General features: G+C 41.6%; 1 long non-coding RNA gene across 1 annotated transcript in view; it reads left to right on the top strand.

The window, feature by feature from the left end:
• LOC112206962 (uncharacterized) overlaps nt 1-22,521 on the top strand; it is an 87,487-nt gene that overhangs the window by 10,918 nt on the left and 54,048 nt on the right. Inside the window, exon 3 of the long non-coding RNA XR_010154629.1 lies at nt 21,145-21,273. This is a non-coding gene — a long non-coding RNA (uncharacterized LOC112206962). The remainder of the gene's footprint in view (nt 1-21,144; nt 21,274-22,521) is intronic.

Raw genomic sequence — 22,521 nt, 5'->3', positions numbered from 1 at the left:
GATGTATTGTTTATTGGCTGAATAATTGTGCATATTTATAAACTTCCAATTCTCTAATAAGTGATCCAGCCAGAAAACTGACTCTAATATGAAGCTGCTGAATTCTGGGGGTATTTTGATTTGTGGACGTGGAGAAAGTGGTAGAGAGCAATACCTCCAGAGAACCTAAAAAGTATAGCATAGGGAAAAATTATAACCCTTATTACCTTGAGTTATTTTTAAATAAAAGTTTAATTTTAAGAAACCAAAATTATATGCTCCTTGCCCAAATGTTCCATCAAGAAAACAAACTTAAATATTTCATACATGCCAGAGTAAACTTTGAGGTTTCTTTACTCCTGTGTAACCTTGGGCAAGTTACTTAATCCTGTTTAAGACTCACTTTCCTCATTTAGAAATATATGCTCATGGTAAAAAAGAATTACCAGTGCAAAGGAACGTACAATGAAAATTAAGTCTCCTATGTCTCCAATTCCTAGTTGGTTTTCCCAGACATTTTTTTTTTTTGCTGAATTCTTCCAGAGATGGCCTAGGCATATATGTGTATAAATTTTCTTCTAAAAAAACACGTAATATGTACAGGATTTCTCCCCTGTGATTTGCTTTGTTTGCCTAGCGTGGGGGTTAAAATCATAGATTCTGAAGCCACATTATTTGGATTCAAATCTCAGCTCTGCCACTTGACGGTGTGACCTGGGTAAGTTACTCTGTGCCTGCAGGGCTGACTTAAAACATTAGGCACGGTCGGCACAGTGCCTAGGGTCTGTTACATACTTTTAGGAGCCCACAAACATGTTTAATTTTAGGAGCTCATGAAAGTGTTCTCTTTTAAAATCAACGAGAAAAAATGAATATTAAATAATGAATATATAATAATGAATTCAGTTCAGATTATATTTGTTTTTATATACCAAATCAATTGTAAAATACAAGTTTTAATTTATTTTAAGAGACGGGGTCTTGCTATGTTGCCCAGTCTGGAGTGCAGTGGCTATTCACAGGTGCAATCATAGCATACTACAGTCTTTTTTTTCTCTATCAAATGTGGTTTTTTATTCAACTGACAAGCACTTTTCTATAGCTGCACTTGTGGAAAATCACATGGCAAAAACAGGAGTTTTTTTCTCTAGCCATTTTTTTTTCTTTTTAACCTTATTAAAAATGAGATTGGTCCAAACGTGGGTTCACAGGCTCTAGGAAAGGCCAGGCTGCATTATGGGACCCCATCTCCATCAGGATAATCTCGCAAAATGTGAGATCAGTGTGGTGGTTCTGAGAGGTGACAGCATGCTGGCAGTCCTCAGAGCCCTCACTTGCTCTTGGCACCTCCCCTGCCTGGGCTCCCACTTTGGTGGCATTTGAGGAGCCCTTCAGCCCCCCCACTGCACTGTGGGAGCCCCTTTCTGGGCTGGCCAAGGCTGGAGCCCACTCCCTCAGCTTGCAGGGAGGTGTGGAGGGAGAGGCACGAGCGGGAACCGGGGCTGCATGCGGCGCTTGCGGGCCAGCTGGAGTTCCAGATGGGCGTGGGCTTGGTGGGGGGCAATGGGGGACTTAGCACCCGGGCCAGTGGCTGCGGAGGGTGTACTGAGTCCCCCAGCAGTGCCGGCCCACCGGCGCTGTGCTTGATTTCTCACCGAGCCTTAGCTGCCTTCCCGCAGGGCAGGGCTCGGGACCTGCAGCCCGCCATGCCTGAGCCTCCCACCCACTCCATGGGCTCCTGTGCGGCCCGAGCCTCCCCGATGAGCACCACCCCCTGCTCCACGACGCCCAGTCCCATCGACCACCCAAGGGCTGAGGAGTGTGGGCGCACGGCACGGGACTGGCAGGCAGCTCCACCTGCAGCCCCAGTACGAGATCCACTGGGTGAAGCCAGCTGGGCTCCTGAGTCTAGTGGGGACTTGGAGAACCTTTATCTAGCTCAGGGATTGTAAACACACCAGTCAGCACCCCGTGTCTAGCTCAGGGTTTGTGAGTGCACCAATCGACACTCTGTATCTAGCTGCTCTGGTGGGGCCTTGGAGAACCTTTATGTCTAGCTCCGGGATTGTAAATACACCAATCGGCACTCTGTATCTAGCTCAAGGTTTGTAAACACACCAATCAGCACCCTGTGTTTAGCTCAAGGTTTGTGAATGCACCAATCGACACTCTGTATCTAGCTGCTCTGGTGGGGCCTTGGAGAACATGTGTGTCGAAAATCTGTATCTAACTAATCTGATGGGGACGTGGAGAACCTTTGTATCTAGCTCAGGGATTGTAAACGCACCAATCAGCGCCCTGACAAAACAGGCCACTCGGCTCTACCAATCAGCAGGATGTGGGTGGGGCCAGATAAGAGAATAAAAGCAGGCTGCCCGCACCAGCATTGGCAACCTGCTCGGGTCCCCTTCCACACTGTGGAAGCTTTGTTCTTTTGCTCTTTGCAATAAATCTTGCTACTGCTCACTCTTTTGAGTCCACGCTGCTTTTATGAGCTGTAACACTCACCACGAAGATCTGCAGCTTCGCTCCTGAGCCCAGCGAGACCACGAGCCCACCGGGAGGAACGAACAACTCCAGATGCGCTGCCTTAAGAGCGGTAACACTCACCGCGGAGGTCTGGAGCTTCACTCCTGAGCCAGCGAGACCACGAACCCACCAGAAGGAAGAAACTCCGAACACATCTGACCATCAGAAGGGACAGATTCCAGACGCGCCACCTTAAGAGCTGCAACACTCACCGCGAGGGTCCGCAGCTTCATTCTTGAAGTCAGTGAGACCAAGAACCCACCAATTCCAGACACATTTTGGCGACCACGAAGGGACAGACTCCAGACGTGCCACCTTAAGAGCTGTAACACTCACTGCGAGGGTCCGTGGCTTCATTCTTGAAGTCAGTGAGACCAAGAACCCACCAATTCTGGTCACATTTTGGCGACCACGAAGGGACTTTTGCCTATCGCCAAGCGGTGAGACAATCGCCGAGCGGTGAGACCTTCACCTATCGCCAAGCAGTGAGTACCATCGGACCCCTTTCGCTTGCTATTCTGTCCTATCTTTCCTTAGAATTTGGGGGCTAAATACCGGGCCCCTGTCGGCCAGATAAAAGTGACTAGCGCGGCCACCGGACTAAAGACACGGGTGTCAGGCTTTCTGGGAAGGGGCTCTCTAACAACCCCCGACTCTTCGGAGTTGGGACCGTTGGTTTGCCTAGAACCAGCTTCCACTTTTCCTGTACTTCTGGGCTGAGCCGAGGGTCGACAGAGAGGAAAGCCATGCAGCTCCGGGGTCCCGACAACATGTTGGTTTACCCTGTGGCCATGAGTGGAACTCTTAAAAGCATGTTGCCCAAGCGAGACTCGCCCATCTATCCTCTCTATCCTGACCCTTGCCCTCTGGGTCCTAATGCCTGCCAGACAAACTTCCTCTCGCCTCTCTTCTCTGAGGCTAGACCCACTTCTAAAAATTGCTACCTGCCTCTGGTGCTTTTCTTGTTTCTCCTATAAGAATGACTTCTAGTATAAACTCCAGGACTCTGTTACCTTCTTTAGGCACCCGGGCTCACCAATCAGAAAGACACAGTTTTTGCCCAAAGCCCCGCTGTAGTGGGGACTACTGGGAATTTTAGGATCCCTCCTCAGACTAACAGGCCTAACAAAAGTTATTCCTGAAGCTAGGATATGGGGAGCCTCAGAAATTGTATCCTTCCTATTCATATAAGTGAGGACAAAAGGTGTCACTCTTCCAACCCTGAAGATCCCCTCCCTCCCTCAGGGTATGGCCCTCCACTTCATTTTTGGGGCATAACATCTTTATAGGACAGGGGTAAAGTGCCAATACTAACAGGAGAATGCTTAGGATTCTAACAGGTTTTTGAGAATGCGTCGGTAAGGGCCACTAAATCAGATTTTTCTTGGTCGGTCCTCCTCGTGGTCTAGGAGGACAGGCAAGGGTGCAGGTTTTCGAGAATGTGTTGGTAAGGACCACTAAATCCGACCTTCCTCGGTCCTCCATGTGGTCTGGGAGGAAAACTAGTGTTTCTGCTGCTGCGTCGGTGAGCACAACTATTCTGATCAGCAGGGTCCAGGGACCGTTGTGGGTTCTTGGGCAGGGGTTGTTTCTGCTGCTGCGTCGGTGAGCGCAACTACTCCGATCAGCAGGGTCCAGGGACCGTTGCGGGTTCTTGGGCAGGGAGAGAAACAAAACAAACCAAAACCGCGGGTGGTTTTGTCTTTCGGATGGGAAACACTCAGGCATCAACAGGCTCACCCTTGAAATGCATCCTAAGCCATTGGGACCAATTTGACCCACAAACCCTGAAAAAGAGGCAGCTCATTTTTTTCTGCACTATGACTTGGCCCCAATATTCTCTCTGATGGGGAAAAATGGCCACCTGAGGGAAGTACAAATTACAATACTATCCTGCAGCTTGGTCTTTTCTGTAAGAGGGAAGGCAAATGGAGTGAAATACCTTATGTCCAAGCTTTCTTTTCACTGAGGGAGAATACACAACTATGCAAAGCTTGCAATTTACATCCCACAGGAGGACCCCTCAGCTTACCCCCATATCCTAGCCTCCCTATAGCTCCCCTTCCTATTGATGATACTCCTCCTCTAATCTCCCCTGCCCAGAAGGAAATAAGCAAAGAAATCTCCAAAGGACCACAAAAAACCCCTGGGCTATCGGTTATGTCCCCTTCAAGCTGTAGGGGGAGGGGAATTTGGCCCAACCCGGGTACATGTCCCCTTCTCCCTCTCTGATTTAAAGCAGATCAAGGAAGACCTGGGGAAGTTTTCAGATGATCCTGATAGGTACATAGATATCCTACAGGGTCTAGGGCAAACCTTTGACCTCACTTGGAGAGATGTCATGCTACTGTTAGATCAAACCCTGGCCTTTAATGAAAAGAATGCGGCTTTAGCTGCAGCCTGAGAGTTTGGAGATACCTGGTATCTTAGTCAAGTAAATGATAGAATGACAGCTGAAGAAAGGGACAAATTCACTACTGGTCAGCAAGCCATCCCCAGTATGGATCCCCACTGGGACCTTGACTCAGATCATGGGGACTGGAGTCGTAAACATCTGTTGACCTGTGTTCTGGAAGGCCTAAGGAGAAAAGGCAGAAGGAAACCATTGGGCAGATGCTGAGGCCAAAGCTGCTGCCAGGAGGAACCCCCACTAGAAATACCTATGGAAGGAGCCTTGGTATGGAACAACCCCCTCCAGGAGATGAAGCCCCAGTATTCCCAGACTGAAACAGAATGGGGACTTCCACAGGGGCATAGTTTTCTCCCTTCGGGGTGGTTGGTGACAGAAGAAGGAAAGGTACTTATACCCGAAGCCAGCCAGTGGAAAATAATTAAAACCCTCCACCAAACTTTTCATATGGGTATTGAAAACACTAATCAAATGGCCAAATCCCTATTTACAGGGCCAAATCTCCTCCGGACCATCTGACAGGTAGTCAAAGCCTGTGAAGTGTGCCAAAAGAATAATCCCTTGGTATATCGTCAGGCCCCTTTGGGGGAACAAAGAATAGGTCACTATCCTGGAGAGGACTGGCAGTTAGACTTCACCCATATGCCTAAGTCAAAGGGATTTCAATACTTGTTGGTCTGTGTTGATAGGTTTACAAATTGGATAGAAGCTTTCCCCTGCAAGACAGAGAAGGCTCAGGAAGTGATTAAAGTCCTAATTCATGAAATAATTCTTAGATTTGGGCTTCCCCAAAGTTTACAGAGTGACAATGGTCCAGCTTTTAAAGCCACGATAACTCAGGGAATCTCCAAGGCGCTAGGGATACAATATCATCTTCACTGCTCCTGGAGGCCACAATCCTCAGGGAAGGTTGAGAAGGCAAATGAAACACTCAAGAAACTAACACAAGAAACTCTGAACACATCTGAACATCAGAAGGGACAGACTCCAGACGCACCACCTTAAGAGCTGTAACACTTAGCGTGAGGGTCCGCGGCTTCATTCTTGAAGTCAGTGAGACCAGGAACCCACCAATTCCGGTCACATTTTGGCGACCACGAATTCACCAGAAGGAAGAAACTCCGAACACATCTGAACATCAGAAGGGACAGACTCCAGACGCGCCACCTTAAGAGCTGTAACACTGTGAGGGTCCGCGGCTTCATTCTTGAAGTCAGTGAGACCAAGAACCCACCAATTCCGGACATAGTTCTGCATTGAGAGTCACCGCCACTTGGAGGGGGACAGTCCTTCTTCTGAGAACCTAGGCCCTGCTGCTGGGCTTTCTCGGCCCCTCAACAGTACCTGGCTCGGTGGCCATCACCCTGTGAGAAGTTCCGCGAATAACCACTTTTCTGCTCTGGCCTCGCTTTGGGAAACATATGCTACAGTCTTAAACTCCTGGGCTCAAGTGATTCGCTTGACTCAGCCTTCTGAGTAGCTGGGACTACAGACGTGTGCCACCTCACCAAATGGCTATTAATATTTTTTTAATGCAGGAATGATCCCATAAAGGCATAAGTGACCAGGGCCAATGTAAATCATAATGTGGTCTGGCATACCTGGGTTTCCTCATCTGTGTAATGGAGACACTAAAAATGCATACTTCATAGAGTTGTTATGAAAAAGATCTGAGTTAATATTTGGAAAGTTGATAGTACTTAGTGCAAACTAATTTCTATATGTTTATTAAGCAAAATAGCAGCTCACAAATAGGCAAACTATAGACATAGTAAAAAGTTCAAGCGGCCGGGCGCGGTGGCTCACGCCTGTAATCCCAGCACTTTGGGAGGCCGAGGCGGGCGGATCACGAGGTCAGGAGATCGAGACCATCCTGGCTAACACGGTGAAACCCCGTCTCTACTAAAAATACAAAAAATTAGCCGGGCGTGGTAGCGGGCACCTGTAGTCCCAGCTACTCGGGAGGCTGAGGCAGGAGAATGGCGTGAACCCGGGAGGCGGAGCTTGCAGTGAGCCGAGATCGCGCCAATGCACTCCAGCCTGGGCGACAGAGCGAGACTCCGTCTCAAAAAAAAAAAAAAAAAGTTCAAGCAGTACTGAAAAAGTATACAATGAAAAGGAAATCTCTTTTTAATTGCAGATCCCCAGCCCTTCAGTTTCCTTCTTCAGAAGTAGCCACTGTTACAATTTTTCAGATATCTTCTAGAGATTGCTTATACAAACATATAGGTCTTTTATTTATTTAAACTATATCCTGTTTGATGGGCATTCAGTTGTTTCCAGCCCTTGCTGTTGCAAACAGTGCTGCAATAAATATCTGTGTACATGTCATTTGCAAATGTTGAAGTCGGCTAAAACCCCTGAAATATAATTGTTTAGTCAATTATTTTAGATTTTGATAGATATTGCCAGATTGATCTCCATGCTGCTTGTACCAATTTAAACTCACATTAGAAATGTGGGGCCGGGCACTGTGGTTCATGCCTGTAATCCCCACACTTTGGGAGGCTGAGGCGGGCAGATCTCTTGAGCCCAGGAGTTCGAGACCAGCCCGGCCAACATAGGGAGACCCCTGTCTCTACAAAAATAAAAATAAAAAAATTGGCTGGGCATGGTGGTTCGTGCCTGCAGTCCCAGCTACTGAGGAGACTGAGGTGGGAGGATTGCTTGAGCCTGGAAGGTGGAGGTTGCAGTGAGCTGTGATCACGTCAGGCATTCTAGCCTTGGCGACAGAGGGAGACCTTGTCTCAAAATAAACAAACAAAAAAGGAGAAGAAGAAGAAGAAAAATAATGTGGGAGAGTGCCTGTTTTCCCACACCCTCAAGAAAAATAGTTATTAAATTTTTGGATCTTTGGCAATTTGATAGGTAAAAATGGCATCTTTTTATAAACATGTGTTTCATTATGAGTAAACTTCAGCAATTTTCATATTCTAAAAGCAATTTCTGGCTGGGCATCGTGGCTCACATCTGTAATTCCAGCACTTTGGGAGGCTGAGGTGGGAGGATCACCTGAGGTCAGGAGTTCGAGGCCAGCCTGGCCAACATGGTGAAACTCCTACAAAAATTAGCCTGGTGTGGTGGCCCGCACCTGTAATCCCAGCTACTTGGGAGGCTGAGGCAGGAGAATCGCTTGAACCCGGGAGGCATAGGTTGCAGTGAGCGGAGATCACGCCACTGCACTCCGGCCTGGGCGACAGAGTGAGACTCCGTCTCAAAAAAAAAAAAATGCAATTTCTGGCTGGGTGTAGTGGCTCACACCTGTGATTCCAGCACTTTGGGAGGATGAAGTGGGAAGATCATTTGAAGCCAGGAGTTTGAGATCAGCCTTGCCAACATAGCAAGACCCCGTCTCTACAAAAAATATGAAAATTAGCCAGAAATGTGGCATGGGCCTGTAGTACCAGCTACTGGATCACCTGAACCTGGGAGGTGGAGGCTGCGGTGAGACTGCAGTGAGCTATGATCATGCCACTGCACTCCAGCCTGGGCAATAGAGGGAGATTCTATCTCTAATAAAAATAAAAATACCTGTAATCCCAGAATTTGGGGAGGCAGAGGTGGGTGGATTGCCTGAGCTCAGGAATCCGAGACGAACCTGAGTAATATGGTGAAACTCCATCTCTCCAAAAAAAAAAAAAAAAAAAAGAGAGAAAAAAATTTAAAAATAAAATAAAATAAATAATAAATAAATAAATAAATAAATAAATAAAAGCAATTTCTTTTTCTTCCTGTGAACTGTCAGTCCATTTCTTTTGCCTGTTTTGCTATTGGCCTTTTTCTTTTTGGGTTGTAGGAGCTCTTTATTAAAAAATTTAGTGCTGCATCTGTGGTATGAATTGCCAATATTTGCCCAGCTTTTCTTTACACATTGGTTATAGTGTTTTTTCCATGTAAACCACTTATGTAGTCAAATTTGTCAGTCTTTTCTTTATGGCTTTTGGATTTCATATCCTTCTTTGCAAAGACCTCCATGTTGTAGTTATTAAAAAAAACTTCCATGTTATTTTTATGATTAAAAAAAGTTTAAATCTTTCATGCATCTAGAATTATTTTGAGGTAAGAAGTTTTTTTTTCCATGCAGAAAATTTTAATTTTTAATCTAGTCAAATATATCAAAATTGTCCTTATGGCTTTTGGCATTTTGTGTCGTGTTGAAACGGACATTCCTTATCTTAAGGTCATAAATATATCCAACTAATTTTAAAATACATTTTAGTTTCTTAAGAATCCCTTAATCCCATCTGGAATTTGTTTTGGTGCAAGGAATGTTGTAGGTATCCAACCTATGTCTAGCCAGTTGTCACTATGTCGTTTGTTGAATACATCCTTTTCCCCCACTGATTTGAAATGTGGCTTTTATTACTAAGGTCCCATATATATTTGGCTTTATTTCTGGACTGTATTCTGTTCCGTTGCTATTTGTATCTGTTTGTTTATGCATCAGTATCAAGCTTTTTAAAATAACATAATGGTAAGTAAGTATGTATCTATTCTTAGTTTATAAACAGTATTTTAAATCAGAAATGGATGTTAAATTTTTTCAAATGCCTTTTCAGCACTTATGAAGATGATCACATTATTTTTTCTTCCTTGCTCTATTAATATAGTAAATTATATTAACAAATTCCCTAACATTAAAATAAATTTGACTTCCAGAAATAGAACTACTTGGTAATTGGCGTGTTATTCTTCCCATGGGCTTATTCTGCTTATATTTTGTACAGGATTTTTACATTGATATTCATGAGTGAGATTGAGCTATTGCTTTCATTGAACTTTGAAGAAAATAATTTGTATTCTTCCCTGTACTATGGAACAGTTGTGGTAACATTGAAGTTATTCAATGCTTGAGTATTTGGTAGAACTTATCTGAAACTTCTGAGCCTCATGTATTTTGCAGGGTACTCTTTGACACCATTTTTCAAAATAATTTCGAATAATTGGTTGTTTATTTCAATCACTTCTTGAGTTAATTTTTTTCTTTCATTTTTCCTTTTTTGTAGCTTTTGTTATGTTTTTCCAACGAATTGAGTTAATTTTGATAATTCAAATTTTCATAGGAAATAGTCCATTTCACCCAGGTTTGCAAATGTATTTGTATAGAGTCGTGCAAATTCTTGTATAATTTTTTTGATTTCATCCGTCTATGGTTACTCCTCTATTTTGAATTTTGTGATGTGATTGTTCTCTTTATTCCTTGAAACCAAGTCTTATTGTTTGATTGACTGAGATAATATTGATTGAGTCAAAGTTTTTGACTCAAAGTGATTGAGTCAAAAGTGATTGAGACAAAGATTGCACTCTTTTGCCCAGGCTGGAGTGCAGTGGCACAATCGTGGCTCACTGCAGCCTCGACCTCCCTAGCTCAGGTGATCCTCCCACCTCAGCCTCCTCAGTAGCTGGGACCACAGGCGTGTGCCCCCACACCTGGCTAATTTTTTTTTTTCAATTTTTGTAGAGACAGAGTCTCACTGTGTTGCCCAGGGTGGTCTAGAACTCCTAGGATCAAGCTATCCTGCCTCAGCCTCCCAAAGTGCTGGGATTATAGGTGTGAGCCACTGCGCCTAGCCTGAAACCAAGTTTTTAAAACAGCTTTATTGAGATATAATTCACAAATCATACAATTCATGTATTTAAAGAGTAAAATTCAATGGTTTTAGTGTTCACAGAGAAATGCAACCATTACCACAATCAATTTTAGGACATGTTCTACATCCTGAAAGAAATCCTGTGTCCATTAGTGGTCATTCTTAATTCCCCTCCAAAGCTCTGAGGCCTAGACAACCACTAATATCTTTCTGTCTCTGTAGACTTGCCTATTTTGGACATTCTATATAAATGGAATCATATAATACATAGTCTTTTGTGACTGATTTCTTTCACTTAGCATAATGTTTTCAAAGTTCATCCATGTTGTTATAAAGTCAGTTTTAAAATGCAGATTTATAGTGGTTTTTATAATGTGCCTTCAGTCTACTATTTGTATTAGTTTGCTAGGGCTGCCATTACAAAATACCACAAACTTGGTAGCTTGAACAACAGAAATTTGTTTTCTCACAATTCTGGAGGCAGGTTTGGTTTCATCTGAGGCCTGTCTGCTTAGCTTCCCTGTGTCCGCATACGGTCTTCCCTTTGTCTGTGTGTCTTTGTCCTAATCCCTTCCTCTTTCAATGAGGACACCAGTCATATTGGATCAGGGCCATCCTAATGACCCCATTTTAACTTAATTGCCTCTTTAGAGGTCCTATTTCCAAATAGCATCACATTCTGAACTACTGGGGCTTAGGACTTCAACATGTCAATTTTGGAAGGAGACAATTCAGCCCGTAACACCACCTTAAAGAAAAAACATCAAGCCTATATAGCCTAGTCTGTTTCTACATATATTTTTGATCAATTTGGCCTGTCAGTCAAACTAGTCTGTGTGTATGTGTTTGTGTATGTGTGTAAAGAATCTCAGTCTCGTCAGTCCAGCAGGTCTAATTTTTAAAATTTTTTCTGATTACAAAATTAATGTGTACCTTATACAAGATTTGTAAACATGTAAATTGAAAAGTGAAAGTGTTTCATAGCCCCCATTGTTAACAGTTTACAGCTTATTCCTCTAATTTTTCTTTCTTTTGTACAGATACCAACAATGAAAATGGGATCATATTCAACATGGCACTGCACAGCATACTTTTTCCACTTAATGTATAAGCACATCTTTCCATGTTGGTACTTATGAATCTCTCTGTGTGTGTATACATATATATGTTTGTGTGTATGTGTGTGTATATATAACATTTCATTCTGTGCATATACCATGCTTTATTTAAACATTTCTCTGTTGATGAATATTTGGATTGCCACCAACTTTTAGCTATTACAGAAAACTACAAACAATACTGCAATGAATATCCTTGTGTATGCAAGCCAAAAGCTCCATCAGAGGTTATGAACATTTAAAATTTTAATAAATACTGCCACATTTCACAGCAGCTTTTAACTTGATGACAGTTCCTGCAAAAGGTGGAGCATGTTCACAGAGACTACTTTTCCTCCAGATGAATCTATAAGTTGTCTAGAGGGCCATAGTGGGCCCTCTTCTGTCCTGTCTTTTAGAGAGGCCCATTCTGGGTAATTTTTATATTCATTTTTGGAAAATGCTGATCTAAAATGATCTTTTAAACTTTACCCAGTAGGCTTTCTTAAAAATTTAATGAAAAACATACTACTGATGTTGAAAAAAACCCTATACATTTGGCATTACATTGTTTGATGCAAATCTTTTTTGTTTTCCTTTTTGGTCTTCTCTACTAACAGCTTGCATATGACTCATTTCCATCTCAGCAATAGGATTATGAGTCATGATTAAGGCAATTCTCCTTTTCCATTAAAGATAATGAACTCACTCATGGATATGTTTTATAAAATATGTTTACAATGATATTGCAACATAATATTGAAAGAATGTAATTATCCTATATCTCTATTATGTGCAATATAGTTCTATTCAAAATGTGTTTACTTATCACAAAGGTTACATCTTGGAACTATGATTTTTGTTTTGAAATTAGCCCTCCACTTTACAACATGCATGTTATGGTGTATTCATTCATGATCTATGCTGTGATCTTCATATTTGTGAATATGTAATATTTCTATTAAATATAAATATACGTTCAACCCAATGCATAATACATACTGCCACTGGCATGAGATACAGGCAAGAGGACTGTTCCAGTCTATCATTGCATCTTGTTTTCCTCTTTTCTTGTTACCATGCCAGCGATCTAACAGTTTGGTTGTCACTGTAAACTCCTGGGATTAGCCTTCTACTTCAAATCAACAAAGCCAGCATTATCCAATTACAGCCTAAGAATGGCCTAATCTTCAAAACCAGCTGCCATAAGATAGCACAGGCATCCATTTAATCAAAATTACCACATCATCTCATTCTTTCGTTTTTGCCCATGGAAATGCTTAGCAAGAATACAATAAGATATCTACATTTTGCATCAGTTAGTTAATAACTCTTCTCAGCATTTTGACACAACGGAGCATAACACTAAATACAGAGAGAACTTGCTTGAAAATGGCATTTCAAATATGTTCTTTTCCTTGTTTTTAAAAACTGTTGTAGCTTTGAGTTTTCCTAATGAAGACTAAAGTTGTGTTCAGACTCGCTTGTTTTCATTGTCTCTACTTGAAAAAAAAAAGATTCTTTTACTGCTTAACATTATAATGCATGTTCATTATAAGACAAAACAAAATAAAAAGCAATATAGAACAGAAAGTGGAAGTAGGTTGCAATCTTATCCTTCAAAGACAATCACTGTTAAGAGTGGGTCTATATTTTCTAGCCATTTTTTGCATGCTTATCTCAACATATATATGTTATTTTAATTATTCATATAAAATAGATACATACATAAGGTTTTTCATTCTTTGCTCCCCTCTCTTTTTCAACTTATTTTTCCAAGCAGTAATTATTTCAAATGGAGAGACAAGAATACAAAATGTAACAAATGCCTAGGTATCCACCACCCGTCTTTATAAAATCTTAACGTTTTATTATTTTAAAAACTAGATTTTAAAAATAGAATTGAACATTTACAGAGTTGATATCCTCTGTATATCCTTCCTTGGTTTCATTCTCCTTTCCTTCCAGAAATAACTTATCACAAATTTTGTGTTTATTGTTTAGGTATCCATAAACAATAAGTAATATTATGGGCTTTGTGTTTTTTGTTTGATTTTTATTTACTTATTGTTGCCTAATGTATTTTATTCATTTAAAAATATGTATAATAGTTGTACATATTTTGGGGGTACGTGAGATATCTTGATATCTGTATACAATGTGTAATGACCAAATCAGGGTAATTGGAATATCCATCACCTCAAACATTTGTCATTTCCTTGTGTTGGGAACATTACAATTCTTCTCTTCTAGCTATTTTTCTTTTGTTTAGTTGATATGTAATAATTGTACATATTTATGGGATAAGAGTAATATTTTGATACATACAATGTATAATGATCAAGTTAGAGTAATTAGTATATCCGTCACCTCAAACATTTATCATTTATTTGTGCTGAAAACATTCAAAATTCTCTCTTCTAGTTTTAAAAAAATACAATTATTAACTGTAGTCACCGTATAGTGCTATACAACAGTAGAACATATTCTTCCCATCTAGCTGTAACTGTATCTGTTAACCAACTTCTTATCCTCCTCTCCTCCCTATGCTTCCCAGTTTCTAATAATCATAATTCTTCTTTCTGCTTCTCAGAGCTCAACTTTTTTAGCTCCCACATATGAGTGAGAATATGTGGCATTTACCTTTCTGTGCCTGACTTATTTCATTGACACAATGTCCTCCAGGCTCATCCATGCTGCTGTGAATGAAAGGATTTCATTTTTAATGGCTGAATAATATTCCATTCCATTCCACATTTTCTTTATCCAGTCATCCATTGATGGACACTTAGGTTGATTCCATATCTTGGCTATTGTGAATAGCACTACAGTAACACAGGGGAGCACATATCCCTTTGATATACTGACTTCCTTTCCTTTGGATAAATATCCATTAATGGAATTGCTGGATAATACAGTAGTTCTACTTTCAGTTTTACTGCAGGATCTCCATACTGCTTTTCATAATGGCCATACGAATTTACATTCCTACCAAGAAGATATAAGAATTCCCTCTTCTCCACATCCTCACTAGCATTTTTTTGGTCTTTTTGATAATAGTCATTAAAACTGGGATAAGGTAAGATATCATTGTTGTTTTGATTTGCATTTCCCTGATGATTAGTGATGTTGAACATTTTTTTCATATATTTGTTGGCCATTTGTATTTCTCCTTTTGAGAAATGTCTATTCAGATCCTTTGGTGGGCTTTAAGTGTTTTCTGGGCTTTTAAAACTTCATATACATTGTGTCAATATATACATATCATTCTGCAACTTGCTTTTTCCCACTTACTTCAGGTTCTATTCAGCACACATTTTCCTAACTTTCTCCCTCTTCCTTTCCCTCCCAAACTTTCTATTGGATTAACAAAGCTTTCCATATTCCTTTAATTTCTTCTGTTGGTTTAGAAGCTATATAATGTATTTTTATCCTTTTAAGGATTTATTTACAACTTTATGATACTTAAATATAATTTTTCTTTTTTTCTTTTTATTATACTTTAAGTTTTAGGGTACAAGTGCACAACGTGCAGGTTTGTTACATATGTATACACATGCCATGTTGGTGTGCTGCACCCATTAACTCATCATTTAACATTAGGTATATCTCCTAATGCTATCCCTCCCCCCTCCCCCCACTCCGCAACAGGCCCTGGTGTGTGATGTTCCCCTTCCTGTGTCCATGTGTTCTCACTGTTCAATTCCTACCTATGAGTGAGAACATGCGGTGTTTGGTTTTTTGTCCTTGCGATAGTTTGCTGAGAATGCGAAGGATATGAACAGACACTTCTCAAAAGAAGACATTTATGCAGCCAAAAGACACATGAAAAAATGCTCATCATCACTGGCCATCAGAGAAATGCAAATCAAAACCACAATGAGATACCATCTCACACCAGTTAGAATGGCAATCATTAAAAAGTCAGGAAACAACAGGTGCTGGAGAGTATGTGGAGAAATAGGAACACTTTTACACTGTTGGTGGGACTGTAAACTAATTTTTCTAATAAATTCAACAAGTTACTTAATGGTTCTGTCCTTCTCTTTACCAACACAAGGATCTTAGCACAGTTTACCCTACCCATTTAATATTTTGCCTACATATTGTCATCGTTTCCACTGTTTTTACTCCACACTCTAGCCTCTCCCACTGTCAACATCCCACATCATAGTGGCATATTTGTTACAACTGATGAAACTACATTGATACATCATCATCACCCAAAGTACATTAATTACATTAGGGTTCGCTCCTGGTGTTGTACATTCTATGGTTTGGACAAATGTATAATGACATGTATCCATCATTACAGTATCATACAGAGTAGTATCACTGCCCCAAAAATCCTCTGTGCTTTGTCTATTCATTTCTCCCTCCCTGTTTACCCTGGCAACCACTGATCTTTTTGCTGTATCCGTAGTTTTACTTTTTCCAGAATGTCATATGTTTGGAATAATCAGGTATATAGCCTTTTCAGATTGGCTTCTTTTACTTAGTAATATGCATTTATGGTTCTTCCATATTTCCTCAGGTTTTGATAGCTCAGTTCTTCATAGTGTGAATAATATTCCATTGTCTGGATTACTCCAGTTTATTTAGCCACTCACCAACTGAAGGACATTTTGGTTGCTTTCAAGTTTTGGCAATTATGAATAAAGCTGCTAGAAACCTCTCTTTACAGACTTTTTTTTTTTTTTTTGGTGGTGGGGACAGGATATTGCTCTGTCACCCAGGCTGGAGTGCAGTGGTGCTATTATAGCTCACTGTAGCCTCAAAGTCCTGAGTTCAAGCGATCCTCCCACCTCAGTCCCCCAAGTAGCTAGGGCTACAGGTGTATGCCATCACACCCAGCTAATTTTTTATTTTCATAGAGGTAGGGTCTTGCTATGTTGCCCTGACTCCTGGCTTTTTTTTTTTGAGAGACAGGGTCTCACTTTGTCACCCAGGCTGGAATGCAGTGGCACAATCATAGCTCTCACTGTAGCCTCAAACTCCTGGGCTCCAGTGATTCTCCTGCCTCATCCTCCCTGAGTAGCTTGGATTACAGGCATGTGCCACCACGCTCAGCTAATTTAGTTTTTTAAAAAATTTAAAAATTTAAAAATTTGTGGGTAGACAGGTGTATATATTTATGGGGTACATGAGATGTTTTGGTACAGGCATGCAATGTGTAAGAATCACATTATGGAGAACTGGGCATCTATCCCCTCAAGTATTTATCCTTTGTGTTATAAGCAATCTGATTATACTCTTTTAGTTATTTTATTTATTTATTTATTTTGAGATGGGGTTTTTCTCTCTGTCACCCAGGCTAGAGTGCAGTGGCATGATCTCAGCTCACTGCAACCTCCGCCTCTAAGGTTCAAGCGATTCTCCTGCCTCAGCCTCCTGAGTAGCTGGGATTACAGGTGCACACCACCATGCCTGGCTAATTTTTGTATTTTTAGTAGAGATGGGGTTTCACCATGTTGTCCAGGCTGGTCTCGAACTCCTGACCTCGAGTAATTCTCTCGCCGTGGCTTCCCAAAGTGCTGGGATTACAGGCATGAGGCACCACGCCCTGCCTAGTTATTTTAAAATGCACAATTAAGTTATTATTGACTAAAACCACTCTGTTGTGCTATCAAATAGTCTTATTCATTCTTTCTATTTTTTTTGTACCCATTAACCATCCCCACCTCTCCCCCCAACTCCTCACTACCCTTCCCAGTCTCTGGTAACCATTCTTCTATTCTCTATGTCCACGAGTTCAATTGTTTTGATTTTTAGAGCCCACAAATAAATGAGAACATGCGATGTTTGTCTTTCTGTGCCTGGCTTCTTTCACTTAACATATTTTCTCTGGTGATGTGATTTAGTTTCTTGCTTTTTATTTTTATTTTTGTGTCCATTGCATGTTTTTTGGTTTGAAGTTACTGTATTAGTCCATTCTTGCACTGTTATCAGAACTACCTAAGACTGGGTAATTTATAAAGAAAAGAGGTTTAATTGACTCACACTTCCACAAGCCTGAGGAGGCCTCAGGAAACTTACAATCATGGCAGAAGGGGAAGCAAAATATGTCTGCACATGGCCAGAGCAGGAGGAAGAGAGAAAGAAGGGGGAAGTGCTACACACTTTAAAAAAAACAGATCTAGTGAGAACCCACTCACTATCACCACAACAGCAAGGAGGAGACCCATCCCTATGATCCAATCATCTCCCACCAGGTCCCTCCCCCAACGTTGAGGATTATAATTCAACATGAAAGTTGGGTGGGGACAAAGAGCCAAGCCATATTAGTTACATGAGGCTTGCAAAGTCTTTTTTTTTTTTTTTTTTTTGAGACGGAGTTTTGCTTTTGTTGCCCAGGCTGGAGTGCAATGGCTCAATCTCAGCTCAATGCAACCTCTGCCTCCCGGGTTCAAGCAATTCTCCTGCCTCAGCCTCCCAAGTAGCTGGGATTACAGGCATGTGCCACCACACCTGGCTAATTTTTTGTATTTTTAGTAGAGATGGGGTTTCACCATGTTGGTCAGGCTGGTCTGGAACTCCTGACCTCAAGTGATCCACCTGCCTTGGCCTCCCAAAGTGCTGGGATTACAGGCATGAGCCACCACGCCCAGCTGCAAATTCTATCTTACAACCCATTATTTTAACCTGATAACAACCTACCACTGTTTGCATAAACAAACAAGCAAAAAGAAAACTAGTAAAAACTCTATGCCTTAACTTCATCACCCCAGTTTTTAACGTTTTGTTGTTTCCATTTATATCTTATTGTACTTTCTATGTCTTGAAAAGTTGTTGTAGTTATTATTTTTGATTGGTTCATCATTTAGTCTTTCTACTTGAGTAGTTTACACATCACAGTTACAGTGTTATAGTAATTCTGTTTTTCTCTGCATTTGCTATTACCAGTGAGTTTTGTACCTTCTTTTTGCTCATTAACAGCCTTTTCTTTTGGATTGAAGAGCTCCCTTTAGCATTTCTTGTAGGGAAGGTCTGGTGTTGATGAAATTCCTCAACTTTTGTTTGTCTGGGAAAATCTTTATTTCTCCTTAATGTTTGAAGAATATTTTTGCCAGATACACTATTCTAGGGTAAAGCCTTCAGCACTTTAAATATGTCATGCCACTCTCCTGTTCTGTAATGTTTCCACTGAAAAGTCTGCTGCCAGACGTATTGGAGCTCCATTGTATGTTGTTTCTTTTCTCTTGCTGCTTTTAGAATCCTTTCTTTATCCCATATCTTTGGGAGTTTGATTATTAAATGCCCTGAAATCATCTTCTTTGGGTTAAATCTGCTTGATATTCTATAACATTCTTGTACTTTCATATTGATATATTTCTCTAGGTTTGGGAAATTATCTGTTATTATTCCTCTGAATAAACTTTCTACCCTCATCTCTTTCTCTACCTCATCTTTAAAGCCAATAACCCTTAGATTGCCTTTTTGAGGCCATTTTCTTGGTCCTGTACGTGTAGTTCATTTTTTAAAATTCTTTTATCTTTTGTTTCCTCTGACTGTGTATTTTCCAATAGCCTGTCTTGAAGCTCACTAATTCTTTCTTCTGCTTGATCAATTCTGCTATTAAAAGACTATGATGCATTCTTCATTATACTAATTGAATTTTTCAGCTTCAGAATTTCTGCTTGATTCTTTTTCATTATTTTGATTTCTTTGTTAAATTTATCTGATAGAATTCTCAATTCCTTGTCTGTATTCTCTTGATTTCTTTGAGTTTTCTCAACACAGCTATTTTGAATTCTCTGTCTGAAAGGTCACATGTCTCTGTTTCTCCAGGATTGGTCCCTGGCGCCTTATTTAGCTCATTTGGTAAGGGCATGTTTTCCTGGATGGTGTTGATGCTAGTAGATGTTCTTTGGTTTCTGGGCATTGGAGAGTTAGGTATTTATTGTAGTCTTTACTGTCTGTACTTATTCATAGCCTTTATTCTTGGGAAGGCTTTCCAGATATTTGAAAGGTCTTGGGTGTTGTGATCTAAGCTGTAACTGCTTTAGGGGACACCCCAAGCCCAGTAACTCTGTGATTCTTGCAGTCTCATAGAGGTACTGCCTTGATAGTCTTGGACAAGATCCACGGAAATTCTCTGGATTACCAGGCAGGGACTCTTGTTCTCTTCCCTTACTTTCTCCCAAACAAATGTAGTCTCTCTGTCTGTTCTGAGCCACTTAAAGCTGGGGGGGTGGAGTGACACAATCACCCCTGTGACCACCAACACTATGACTGTGCTGGGTCACACATGAAGCCAGCAAAGCCCTGGGTCTCACCCAAGGCCTACTGTAACCAATCCCTGGCTACTGCCTATGTTCGCTGAAGGCCCTGAGGCTCTGCCATCAGCAGGTGGCAAAGCCAGCTGCTTTGTTGTCCTTCCCTTCAGGGCAACGAGGTCCCCCAGGCCCCTTAGAAGTTTCTGACTCTAGTCCCTGACTAGAGCTCACAAGATGTGATCCTTCCCACAAGATGCAGTCCTTCCTACTCTTCCCTCCCCTTTCCAAAGGCAGAGGAGCCTCACCTTGTAGCCACTGCCACCACAGGCCATAGGTCTACTACTACTACCAGACTACTACTGAAGGATGTTCCCTTAAGGCCCAAGGGCTCTTAAGTCAGCTTATGGTGAAAGTTGCCTGGCCTGTCACTCACCCTTCAGGGCAATGGGCTCCCCTCTGGCCCAGTGCAGGTCCAAAAATGCCATCCAAGTATCAGGTCCTGGAATTGAGGGTCCTAAGAGCCCGCTTAGCTCTCTAACTCTCTGTGGTTGAGCTGGTATCTGAAGTGAGCAAGCCTTAGCAGCTCACCCAATGCCCTTGACATAGTACCTGGGTATCCCTGCTGGTTATTGAGGGCCCAGGAGCTCTTCATTTAGCAGATAATGCACTCTGCCAGGACTGGGTCCTTCCCTTCAAGGCAGCAGGTTTGCTTCTGGCCCAAGGAAAGTCTAGAAATGTCATCCCGGAGGTAGGGCCTGAAATGGGGGTCTCACAACTCTGACCGATGCCCTATCCTGTTGTGGCTGAGCTGGTATCCAAGATGCAAGACAAAGTCCTCCCCACTCTTCTCTCTCCTCAAGCAGAATGAAGGGTCTCTTTTGGAGCTGCGGGCTGTGCAGCCTGGGATTAGAGGAGGGATGATGCCAGCACTCCCTTAGCTACACCAGCTGGTGTCTCAGTATGTCACGTTGTGATATACTGGAGGCAACAGAAGATGGAGTCTCGTCGTGTTGCCAGGCCTCCAGTCCACTGTCTCTGGGTCCAGTTCAGTACTAGGACTTGCCTAAGAGTTGTAGTCCTTGTGACCTAGACTACCTTTCAAGTTTTCTTAGAGACCCAGAGCCCCTTAGCCCTCAATGGTGAGGTTTGTGGGAACTCAAGTTCGGACCATCGGGATTGGTGATTCCTTCCTGGCTAGGGCTAGTTTAAATGCTCTCTCTGTGGGCAGGAGTCAGCTGAGTTTGGTCTGGGTTTTCCTTTCTGCTCTAATAGGACATCACTGAGTTCAATGCCTCATGATTGTTATGCTTTTCCTCCCCCAGCACCCAGAGATCCTCTCTGCACCACACCACCTTGTCTGCTGGGAAGTGGGGGAGGAGTGGCCTCAGTGATTCAAGACTCTCCTTTCTACCTCTTGAGAGTGTCTTTCAGCAATACGAAGTTGAAACCAGGTACCATGAGGGCTCACCTAATTTTTGGTTCTCATGAAGGTGTTTTGTGTGTGTGTGTATGTGTGTGTAGATAGTTGTTAAATTGGTGTCCTTGCCGGGGGGACTATTGATGGAGCCTTGTATTCCATCATCTTGTTCCACCTCTTCTTCTAATTTCCAAAATTTTTTGTAGAGATGGGGTCTCATTGTGTTGCCAGGCTGCTCTCGAACTCCTGGGCTCAAGTGATTCTCTTGCCGCAGCCTCTTAAAGTGGTGGGATTAGAGGCATGAGTCACTGCACCCAGTCTGTGTACAGGTTTTTGTGTGGACATGGGTTTTCAACTCCTTTGAGCAAATACAAAGAAGGATGATTGCTGGATTATTTGGTAAGAGTATATCTAGTTTTGTAAGAAACTGCCAAATTGTCTTTCAAAGTGGCTGTAGCATTCTGCATTCCTACTAGCAATGAATGAAAGTTCCTGTTGCTCCATGTTCTCATCAGCATTTGGTGTTGTCATTGTTTTGAATTTTGGCTATTCTAATAAATGTATAGTGGTATCTCATTGTTGTTTTAATTTGCAATTTCCTAATGACATATGATGTTGAATATCTTTTCATATGCTTATTTGTCATTTGTATATCTTGTTTGATGAGGTCTGTTCAGGTTTTTGCCTATTTTTTAATTTTTAATTTTATTTCTAAAACAGGGTCTCCCTCTGTAACCCAGGGTGGAGTGCAGTGGCACAAACATGGCTCTCTGCAGCCTTGACCTCCTAGGCTCAAGCAATCCTCCTGCCTCAGCCTTCTGAGTAGTTGGGATCACAAGAGTGCACCACTGCATCTAGCTAATTATGTTATTTTACTTTTTAAAGAGACAGGGTCTCACTTTGTTTGCCAGGCTGGTCTCAAACTGCTGGGCTCAAGCGATTCTCCTGCCTCAGTCTCCCAAAGTGGTGAGATTATAGGTGTGAACCACCACTCCCAACCCTTTTGCCTATTTTTTAGCTGAGTTGTTTGTTTTCTTATTGTTCACTTTTAAGAGTTCTTTGTATATTTTGAATAATATTTCTTTATCGGATGTGTCTTTTGCTTGAACTTATTTCTAACTATATCTAGATGATGTTATTAAACTGTATGTCATACTAATTTATTGTAGATTATGTAATATATCTCTGAGACTTTTAGATATCATGTACATTATACACATTACAGCTGAGGTAAAAATATGTTCCAATAACTTTATTAAAGTTTGTCTCATAAGACATTTGA

Source organism: Pan troglodytes, chromosome X (assembly GCF_028858775.2).
Source record: "Pan troglodytes isolate AG18354 chromosome X, NHGRI_mPanTro3-v2.0_pri, whole genome shotgun sequence".
Taxonomy (NCBI): Eukaryota; Metazoa; Chordata; class Mammalia; order Primates; family Hominidae; genus Pan; species Pan troglodytes.
This window is presented reverse-complemented; position numbering and strand designations above follow the sequence as displayed.